Genomic DNA, 11787 nt, shown 5'->3' on the forward strand with positions numbered 1-11787 from the left:
AATTCTATAATATAATATCCTTTCTCATACCTGAGTCCGTCAATTGGCTGTTGAAAGCGATACGCCAAGCTGTAAAAGTGTCCAACGGCTTAACTGTATACTCAACATAACTGTTGCGACACACACACTGGAAAGCTCTAAAAATTAAGATACTCGCGTGGATCCCACCTGGCATTATAAGTCAGCGGAGAAAAAAATACGAAAACGTCCCTACCTAAATGGGGTCAAATAATCTTGGAACTGAAGCATAAATCCAACGTAAACGCCAAATTTAGGTCACTCAAGTAAATAAATTACAACATGTGCAATTCAACCAAATTAAACAACGAAATGAACAGCGCGAGCAATTGCATAATCACCGTTAACCTTCAGCGTAGAATACTGACAGCACCAGACCACTACCTGCTTCACGTAGCTTTGCAGCGCAAAGCCCGTCAGTCAAACGTGGAGGGTAGCGATAGCAGCGACATCTAGCAAACGCTACAATAAGGAAAAGCTGATTTCGAATTATTGAAATTAAAACTGGCAGTGCATGCGGACTGTTCATAAGAAACTGAAAGAATAACGCAATACACAGAAAGGGTTGATAGTTTGTGGGGAGATATGGTTTTGCAAAGATCAAATCTTAAGGAAATGCAGTAATTGGGAAAATAGGTAGCATTAATAACCGAGTACTGTTTAAGTAGGAGAGGGAAAGATTTTGTTTCTAGAATATTTTAATGAGGATGAATCAAAGTCGTAACATAAATTCTTCTCTCGTTTTCAGAGATACGAATATATATATCAAGAATATTTGTAGTCAAATGAAAAGTGGACATAACAAAGAAACGTACATCCACAAGCAAATTTTGAAGTGAATAAAAATCAGCTATTTTTATCGCTATTAATTCAATAAAATCATATACAGATTTTTTTAATGCAATATGACACCTAAATAGAATGATATATTAAGGAGAATCAAGAATTTTCAATTAAGATTCGGTCGTTCGCCTAACATATTATTATTTATTTTCCTTACCGAATACGGTTTTTAAAATATGAATTTCGATTGAAAGTAGCAGACTGATTATAGTTCTTAGTTAAACGAAGAAATTAATTTGTGTGAAATGCATTTCGAAAGCAATTATTGTTTTCAATGGCACCGAAGAACAAAACGTGTGAAGAATTAGACGATGCGTGCACATCGGATGAGGAGAAGACATCCGACACTCTTGGTGTAGCAAGGAGACACCAACTTCTGAATAACCAAAATCGATACTTTGTCATCACCTCTTCTGCTGCTAAACATTTCTGCATACAGCTCCGTCAAGGACAGTCTTTGGAGGAACACTTTCTCATGAAAGGCAACGCTTCCCGATTTCCCCCTTTTACAGCGCGGGAACCAAAGTTCTTCAATTCATGAGATGACCTTCAAAATCTTCAAATAAGCTTTAAGATTTCATGCATTCTAGGTTACCGAAACGGGAGATTTTTTTTTTTTTACCTGTCAGGCACATAAAAAAAAAAGCGTAGAGGGAAAAAAAGGAGGGTAAACGAGGTAACGCAGGTTTATGTTCCTTAGAGATCCTACTGCTCTAACCTTGACTCAGTGACCTGTTCGTTGAGAAACCCTAACCGCACTTTTCTATAATGAAGAGGCTGCAGGCAGGGAGAAAAGCATGTCGGAAATCAGCAACCGCTGTAGGAGGGAAAAATGGGTGTGGCACGACTTAGTTTGATCTGAGTGTCGATTCGGAAATGATAATTAGTATCTGTGCAGCGGCCTTAAAACAACCTTAATTATGTCCATCTCCACTTGATCGAAATTTAGAAAGCAGAACGATGCCATTAGAAGCGTATGCAACGCACATCTCGTAGCCTTGTCTGGTGACCTTGACAACCAATATTACTGTTCCTGGTGGAAACAGAACTGGGTCTGTTATGTCTACGTTATCATATTTGGTTTTTAAATATTCAAAATAGAACTTTTACTATTCTCTAATACGAAGGTGATATGCAAGACTTGATTATAAATTTCCACGGAAGTTAGTGTGTCAATCGTTTTTTTTTCTTTGATTAATTAAATTAGCAAGACTCCTTGCACCAAGACAGCTATTGGGTTAGGATTATTTATTTTTAAACTACTATAAAAAACTAAAACGACACTATTATTGGAAGCAACTATAAGAAATATTTATATTTATGACTGTATTTCTCTTGTTAAAAAGCTATATTTTTTTCTACCATGTTTCTTCGATTGTATTGGGTTTTATAATCAAGAAATGATAGAAAGTAACTCGGTAAATAATGTATACAAATGCTATCCTGAAGAGCTCCTGGGAAACAAAACAAAAATACAGAAACAACAATAAACAGCAGGCAATATCAAGTCAACGATGTTGGTTGACTTTTAATTTTAGATTTTTTTTAAAACACTGAGTCTCAGAAATGGCCCTTCATTTTATTTTTCACATTAATTTCAAATCATCTCCTATTGTTATAGAATGCTGTCTTAGATATTTGGTCATGAACAATTTCACTAACATCGCACCGCATCGTCCACTTCACAGTGTACAGGCATAGATGGCGCCACCGGCATTTCATGTCAAGCTGAACACATCTTGATACATGGCAAAAGGCTGCCGATCGTTTCACAATGAATTCGTACACAATTATATAGGGCGATCTTCCGGTTGGTTTACAAGTTCCAATTCATCGTTATAATTTTCAAAATCTCCTTCATTTTCTGAATTAAAAATAATCATTAACATCGCCAACTACGTATGTGATTTGCAGTACTTGTATTTGTTGCCAGAAAATGCATGTTAACAGCTTCTCAGCGTGATTTCAAATCAGAATTACAGCAAAGTAAAATTCAGCAGTTTTCCTTATAAAGAATTGCCTAATTAATTCACTTTTTTCATTGATTGAGTGTGTTTTGAAGTACAAGGCATTACTTTGAATTGTTAATGGGTTATTATGCCCTGTATTCATATTCCTCTATAACTATAAGCAGGATTGTAGGCTCATGCTAGACTATAACATTCATTTAGAGACAAACATTGATTCCAACAACAGGAACCGATCTAGCATCTTCATTTTTAATATGATTCTGCCACTGATGCCATCGGTTCACTCCTGTAATTTTTATCTCATATCTGTTGCCTCCAGTCTTTGATCAAGTGTATTATTTCTAACCCAGCTCTCGGATCCATAAGTTAAAATTGGCTCAAACGCTTGTATATAGCTAGTTCAGTGTTTTGATTAATTATCTCTTATTGCATAAAATTTAATCAGTTGACGCCTCTTGATAATATATTTGCTTATTCTTTTCTTTTATTTTGCCTTCACTAAAAACGGTGTCAAAATATCTGTTACAGTAGTTATTCCATTTAGTTAAGCAATCCTAACGATCTGTGCTGAATGTTGACGTCATTGGAATAATGTAAAACAGCTCAGAATAAATCTCCAATTTTAATATTAAGTTTAATGCTACTCTCCTTCATAACATGATCTGTATAAATAATAGACAAGAGGAACATGTACGTCCATGTTACGTCCATGCACCTGATTTTACACCAAATCATCTTCATGTACCTCCTTCAATTCAAACTGCAGGCTTATAACTCAAACGCAAATATATTGCTCTATTTAATGTCTCCCATTTACACAATGCAATTCTAATGTTTTGAACACCTCTCTCTCTCTCTCTCTCTCTCTCTCTCTCTCTCTCTCTCTCTCTCTCCCTCTCTCTCCCTTTCTTGCATTCTCATATACCTTCTCTAGATCTACAAAACTCAAATACAGATTGTTATATTTCCATGATTTCTCAACTATTTGTCTTAAAGTGAAAATCTGGTCCTGACAATACATATTTAGCTTGACCTTAACTTATTCTTCCCCGACTTTCTCTTCTACATTTTTTCTTAGCCTGTTCTCAAGTATGTTTGTATAAATCTTACCTGGGACATGCAGTAGAAATTTTCATCTCTCATTCTGTTTTATAGTATTTGTTCTTCTTCTAAGTTTTCAATACCATTCAAGACATTCTGACACTGTCTTGATATTTATTTTTTGCATTCTTACCAGTCTTCCCAAGATTTTATTTAGCTACATTTATACATAGCATAGCTTTCTTATATTTTTTTCTGTATTCTCCCAGGTCGCATGCTGACTTAATTGCTAGGAACTTTAAATCACTTTACTTGTAACTGCCTGCCAGTCTTGAACGTTATCTTCGTGTTTAGTGTTGAATATTTTAGCACCTTTTTCCGCTTTCCCTGATCACTCCTGAATATATAATATTGTAATTATTATTTAGATTTACCAGTTTGGAATACTATTAGCACTATTCCAAACTGGTAAATCTAAATAATTAAAATAACAAAAATAACAAAAATTAATTAAAATAATTAAAATTTGTGGATGGTAAAGCACGGCAAACAAATCTACAAAATCCACAGAAGAGACAAAGATAATGTTAATAACTGTAATAGCGGATTTAATACGACATAAATAGGGGAAGGTCTACCGGATTGAGTGCGCAGTTTATAGCAAACCAAGCGGCTACCCATGAAACATGCACAAAGTAACAGAGTTATGTCTGTGCAGAGTAATAAATTAACAAACGTATATAGATTAAACCAAGCTAGGAATATGCATTGTTTTATGTAATTTTATTCTTGAAATCAATTAAACTATCAAGTGATTTTCAAGTTATTTGCACGTAATCTTCTTTAGCCGCAGGGTAACCTGAGGCTAAGGAAGACATGTTTCGTTAAAATATTAAAAATAGATTTGGTAAATTCATTACAGATCTTCAAACTGAAGGTGAGTTATCTGATCTTATCAGCAGATAACGGGTTTCTTCTCTCTTGCAAAACAGGCAAAGAACATTGAGAGGCACAGAACACTATGCAACAGGATTATTCGCCCTATCATAACATAAAATAGGTTTATGAAAGAAAAAAAAAAGTTACTTGGTCATAACAGGCTACAGTCTAATATGAGAACTCAAGAGATGCGACTGTGCATCGTAAGCAGTACAAACTAACACAAAAATCGAATAAAATAATCTTTGAACAGCGTGGTCACCTGGTCAAAATATTAGAAATATCTCCGTGCTAAATGAAATCCAGTAGTAGCATACAACTAACGGTTAGTGGAAAGCTCTGACAGATTGCCTCTGCAAGGCAACAACTGCATCCACGTGTGCTTGTTAATAGGCAAAGGTCATGACATGGATAACTTCGAACGGAGAATGATATGGAATCGGATGCTCAGTAGTTCCGTAGTTCAGAAACTGTCGTTCTGCTAGGATGGTCACGTTCTATTAAGTCCAATAAACGTGCTATGGCCAGCAGATGATTGTGCAGTATACAACCAGAGACAGCTAGGGAAGAGGTATCAGGACACTGTTCCGAATGGGAGTATCATAGCAGATGAGCATTCCATTTGCGGGTACTATGCCCATCCATCAGACAAAGATAAATAAATAAAATAATAATAATCAGCTAAAACTAAGGTGAACGAAGAAATATTGGACACCGGAAAACTGAAGGAAAGTGATCAAACAGGATGAATCCGGTTTCCTGCTATTTCATGCAGCCTGAAAGACAAGAATACGGCGATAATAATACAAAACCATGTGTCCATCATATTTCGTCGCTGCGACAATGGAGTGAAAGAACTGGAATGCCTTCTTGGTATTCTGACCTGTAGATACTTGTAGAGCAAGCGGATTGGATAGCGGACCTATCTAACTATCGTTGCGGAGCAAATATAGTCATTCATTTTGGCTATTTACACTTTACAACTGGAATCATATCACTGGGCACATTATCCAGATGAGGAGACAAAATATTTTTGACAGGAACCAGCTGACATCAAAAATCTCATGAAATTGAAAGGAGTCATTGTATTCCCCTCTCGAATTATTTGGAATGTTTCCAGCACTGCGTGGAGTCAGTATCCAGGCTTAACGAGACTTTTCAGAAGGTTCTTGATAGTTCATTGAAATTGATCCTAAATTTCATCAGCTCAGAACACCAAATCATAATTCTAAACAGAGATTCTAAATATAATAAGTTACTAGAATTGGCATAAAATAAAGCACGGCTTTGCTTTATGTACTTTCTAAAAATACAAAGCGATAGTGTCACCACAGAGATGAAAAAAAAAAAAAACACCTACCATCTAATTTGTGTCATTTTTGTTTTCTGGTGTGAAGTTTTCTAGGTGGAACGCGAAATGTTCATAGAAAAATATAATAAACAGAATTAATATAACTGTAAGCGGTCCACGGAAAATTACTTGTGATTTACGTGGGCTGTATATCATTAGCATACTTGACAAACATTTTAAAGCCTTTATGTGTTTGAAAATTCGAATTCTTTTCAAGGACTTGAAGACGTGATTCGACGCGAGCACTTTCAAAATTTAAAAAAATACTGACCCCCCCCCCCTCCTTTCGAATGTTATCAATAATGTACATTATTTATGTATATTATCAATATAAATTATCAGCATACATACGTACGTACGTAACAAGAAAAAGAAACAAACAAAAATAATCGTGCAGTAGTCAACTTTAGTCTTCAGTCTTCAAGTTTAGTAAGCAGCCAACAAATGATAAAGATAAAAACAATAATAATAATATGTGGCAAAGTAGGACTTTAAAGTGATGATAAATAGATGATTTTATCACTTAATCAAATTTGCTGGCGTGTATAATTATTATTAACTGATAATATTACTATCTTCTCTTAATACTTGTTATGATGTTTACAAGAGCAATATTCTTCATTTAATGTTATAAAATAATGACATTCCTGATCAGGATTGGGCTAAATATAATTCCTGTATGTGACAGTATTTCACATTTAAGTTAATGAGTACTCATGTTTGTTTGGATGTCAGTCTCTTCGAGTAGAAGAAGGTAAAACAAAATGGTTGGTTTTCAATGATGGAAAAAAAAAAACATGCGAATAAATTAGTTACTCATGCAAATAATTCTTAATACAAAGTGTAATAAAAAAATTTATATTATATTGTTTTATGTTGTCCAGGTTTCCTGTTGACTTCAATATGACTAGCTCCAAGTTCACCAACATCATTAAAAACATTCGTAGAAGTCATTTGTTTGGAAGTTGGTTTGCGAATTTTTGTTTTAATTCTTGACGATGATGTCTAGTTGTTGTTGTTTTTTTTTTCTCCTTCAGTGCCATCTTGAGCTTTGGAAAAGGAAATTCCAGTTGCCCAGACTAAATAGAGTAAGCGAGGTATTATAATGATGGATAAACCAATCTTTTCCTTAGTGCACGAACGTCACCTTCATTGCTCATCTGTCCACAGATGCTGTAGAACATTTGAATCTAAATGCTAGCCTCGGTTTGATCTTCAGGAACGAATTCGTAAAATTCACAATTCCATGAATGTCAAAAATTAAAAAAAAAAAAAAGAAGAAGAAGAAGAAGAAACACGCACTTTAGACTATAAAGAAGTTATGTGGTCTTTTGTTCTTTTTTCGAACTTCGATATTTAAGTTCTAGTCATTGTTTAATCTTGGATGGCAAATTTTACGAATTGCGAGACAACCAAAAAAGAAGACTTCACCATTAAAACCGATAGAGTACTATTTAATCCTTGTTTATTGATTAGTTTAATCTTGTTTACAAAACTCGCAGAAAAAAAAATGGAATGCCGTACTGAAGGGCCTCTTTTAATTTATCAAAACTTTATTAATTTTATATCTAGATACTTTCATCAATATTCAGTATATTTCTCAGAGTGGTGGGGGGGGGGAGGGAAATGTCGGACGTCGATCTGTGCATTGTTCTACGGCTGCATCAATCATAAGCAAGTTGAAAGCCAAAGTGACTTCTCGGAGATCAACGAACAAGTAATCACTCTGGACAAAGCCTCGAAAACATGAACTTTAAATATTTAACGGCTTACTTTAAAAAAAAAATAATGAATTAAAAAAAAACACGTCAAAATTCTGTGTCTATTTATTTATCTGTTCAAATGGTTTTAATTACAAACTTCTATGTCTGCAAAAATCGGTTACACAACATTTTCATTTTGAGTTAATTCAAGTCTGTTGCTAATAACTAATAAACGAAGCTGCATCTTTCACATATGATTTAAATCCCAGCAAAATCACAATTTTTTGATCCTTCTACCTTTCGAGTATAAATTTTGTTAAGTCGATTTCTTTTTTTAATTACAGAGATTCAATTACCAATTTTGTCACCGAAATGAGCTATTACGTTTACTTTTTTGCTTATAAAACAGTGCAATAATGAAATTCTAAACATTGTTTCTTTCGCATTCAATCTTAAAGATCGCTGTAAGTGCAACAATTCAGAATTCTGTGGCCTGATATAGAAGTGAATTTAATATCATCATTATTTTGTCTTATATAATCATTTAATACATAGTCGGGTTTGCTAATTTATTAATAACTTGCTGATGAGAAGTACAAAAATTATTTTAAAATAGTACTGCTTTATCAAGACCTAAGAACACGAAGTCACGAAGGATTTTGTTAAGTATTTTACCTCCAAATGTTTAGCAAAATAACTGTCGATTCTGATTACAAATACCATAATGCAGTGTGATAATCATTTAAGCAAGTCGATCCTAATAATAATGAATTCACCTTCTCTTGTAGTGGCATTATGATCAAAGTTTCTCACTCTCAAAGTGAGAGTTTTTAATAACAACATGTTTACAGCAGACCACCAAATGCAGACTAGAAATGTTAAAACAGCGTATACCCTGTGGACTTAACGTGCCACAAAATTAATTACTAAAGAGTACAGTTAGAATTCTACCAAATCAATATTTGCCTTAAGCCTCGTGGTGAAATATTGTAGGTATAATTCACGACATAGACCAAGCTAAAAGATTATTCATAATTCTTTTTTTTTTTTTTTACCCTAAACACTGCTTATTGTCATTTTTTAAACGACAAAATCAAAAATCTCCTAAAATATATTCAGTTGTGCTGCGTTTTGAGTTCTGTGAAATGTCATGATATGCAATACATTTCTACTTTTGTTCCCAACACTTCTTTGGGTGATTATGTGTAAAGTAGAGATAAAGAAAACTGGAATAGACTTCCTGGATATATAGAAGAAAACTCCTTCTATATATCCAGGCATAACTCCAGCAAACAGAATCCTTTTATCTTAACTGAAAACATTCCCATATTTCATAATGTAAATGCAGTCGAATTTTACTATTATTGTACATAATTTGGGTTTCAACTTAAGAATGTCTTAGTAAAAAAAAAGATTCTAAAACTTAAGTTACGTTATCTGATGACTATCTGAATATTTAGCTTCTTTTCGGTTTAATTAATTTTTTTTTTTTCTGATTTTCTCCATATCCCGATCTCCTACATTTATATAATATATACAATCTATAAAATACAATAAAATATATTGTACATAATTTGGGTTTCAACTTAAGAATGATTGGTATATTAGGCAAAAACGGTGTCTTATATATATATATATATATATACAATACGATATATATATACAATGCGATATATATACAATATAAACCGATATACAATCCACAAAGTGAGTCAACTTATCCCTTGAACCACCACATAGAAAAAAACGATCTTAAAGACGCGTCATAACTGGGGAGGGGGGGGGTTATACCACCCTGATATGAATTCAAGGCCAATCCTAGCGGCTAGTCTTTTCTTTCGGATGTGCTCTTGACTGAAAGGGGGGGGGACTTCGCCGCTGACTATGCACTACCGAAATAGTATACAAGCTTTACCAACCCAAAAGACTCCTTTAGTTCCCCCCCCCCCCCAGACTCCCAAGTGTATGCTGCTTATTTATTTGAAGGAAAAAGACTTGTTCGTAAAAAAAAAAATTGCTGTTGTTATCTTTTTAAATAATAAATAGCTTTTGTTCTAGAAGTAGGCAATGGTGCAGTACACTTTACTTTTTATAATTTCAACTAATTTCAATTTCGATATTTTAAGGAATTCTTGTTCCTCCCACTTGGAAGTCAGGATATCGGAATTTCAAATGTAGTTCTGTGGATCATTCTGTTTTTGTAAGCTTAACTTCTCGGTTACGAGTACCTTGAGAACTTTTTAGCATTACAGCAGAATAGCGTTACCGCCATAGTGTTCAACAATAAATCAATCTAATGATTCCAATAAGAGACAGATGAAGAAATTTGTGTAATGTGTGCAAAATGTTCAAAACAGTTATCATAGGAATTGTCACTAAATAGGAATTAAACAGGCTGAAATAATAAAATGACAAGAAAATAATGTGTGATTTAGTGTATTTATTCAACCAGTTGTAGCGTTTATATCTCTCATTTGCAATCGATTTTAATTATCTTAAAATTATGATAAAATTCAAGTATAGCGCATTGTCTATGAAAATATTGTTTGAACAATTCGTGTCTATTTTAAAACAATACTGAAAATCTAATGAACCTTTTTTTTTAAATCATAATTTTTATTTATTGTTGAAAAGATATTACCGAGTCAGCAGAATTTTTTCGACATTCATAATTTTTTTATTGCTTATATAAAATCCTGAAAACATTCACAGTCTATTATTATTCCTTGTTAAATTCCCAAAATTTTGCACTGCCAGTTTCAAGGTGCTTTCTTTCTCTTACTCTATTAGTAGCAACACTTAGAATAATGAAACGATAGTTCGACTTATCCAAGGTTGATTTTCTTTTTCATACGAAGTATGAAAAAGAAACGTATTTATTATCCTCAAGGGAAGAAAAACTTATCCCGAGGGACTCAAGAATTTTACCTTTGTGACTAATGAGATGAATATTTCAATCTGATATTTAGAATTTTCTCAGTTCTTTTGACGCTGCCTTTATTGTTGTTGTTGTAGTATCGTTGTTGATTAAAATCAACAACGATACTACTTTAGGACCAACGGAGGAAATAAGCACTGTGAAGCTTTTTTAAGGGGAGTAAAAACACCAGTGTAACAAAGGAAAAAAACATCCTCTCCCACTTTTAGCTGAAAAAGCACTTTTAAAGTTCTCTCTCAATTTATGTACAAGATTCGAATTCGGCTGTTTCCAATAAAAGGATCATGGAGATATCTCCTTTATTAATAGGTCTTTGGAGTGAATTCATGGATTTGTCTTCAACCCCATCTAATTAAGTATCTATTGAATTCACGAGAATTCGAAGAAATTTTTTTTTAAGCTTTCTTATATTAATATTAATTCTACATCGCACAGAACAAATTTGAAGAAAGCATACAATATTCTTTGTTTCTGTAGTTAACCTGTACAAAATCGGATAACAACTTAATTAGTGAGACTGTAATTATGCTATAACCTAACTCTATACATGTATTCAACAGTTGAGCAGACTTTCGCAACAATAAATCATCACTTAAAAAAAAAAAAAAAATCTGCAGATTTTTAGTTAGTTAGGAAATAACCATTTAAATTTGTACGTCATACAACATGTTTAGTATTTACCTTTTTGAATTTCTTTCTAAACTCACGAAATCCTATTGGGAATTTCATCGATGCAGACTCTAGAAAAACAAAATATCAAAATAAAATTAATATTAAAATGAAATACAATTGAAAAGAATAAAGCTAAAAATTAGCGACTTTATTATACAGAAATTGTTAAAATAAGCATATTATTGTATATTAATAATATTATTAGTTGTAATGGCATTTTTTTTTGAAGAATTTTTTTCTTCTTCTCATGAAAATGCTTTCACATCTTTGATATAAACCGAAACAAATATGTTTAGTTGCAAAGTAATAGGG

The sequence above is a fragment of the Typopeltis vanoorti genome, chromosome 18 (assembly GCF_054136105.1).
Source record: "Typopeltis vanoorti isolate ZY-2024b chromosome 18, IOZ_Tvanoo_1.0, whole genome shotgun sequence".
NCBI lineage: Eukaryota > Metazoa > Arthropoda > Arachnida > Uropygi > Thelyphonidae > Typopeltis > Typopeltis vanoorti.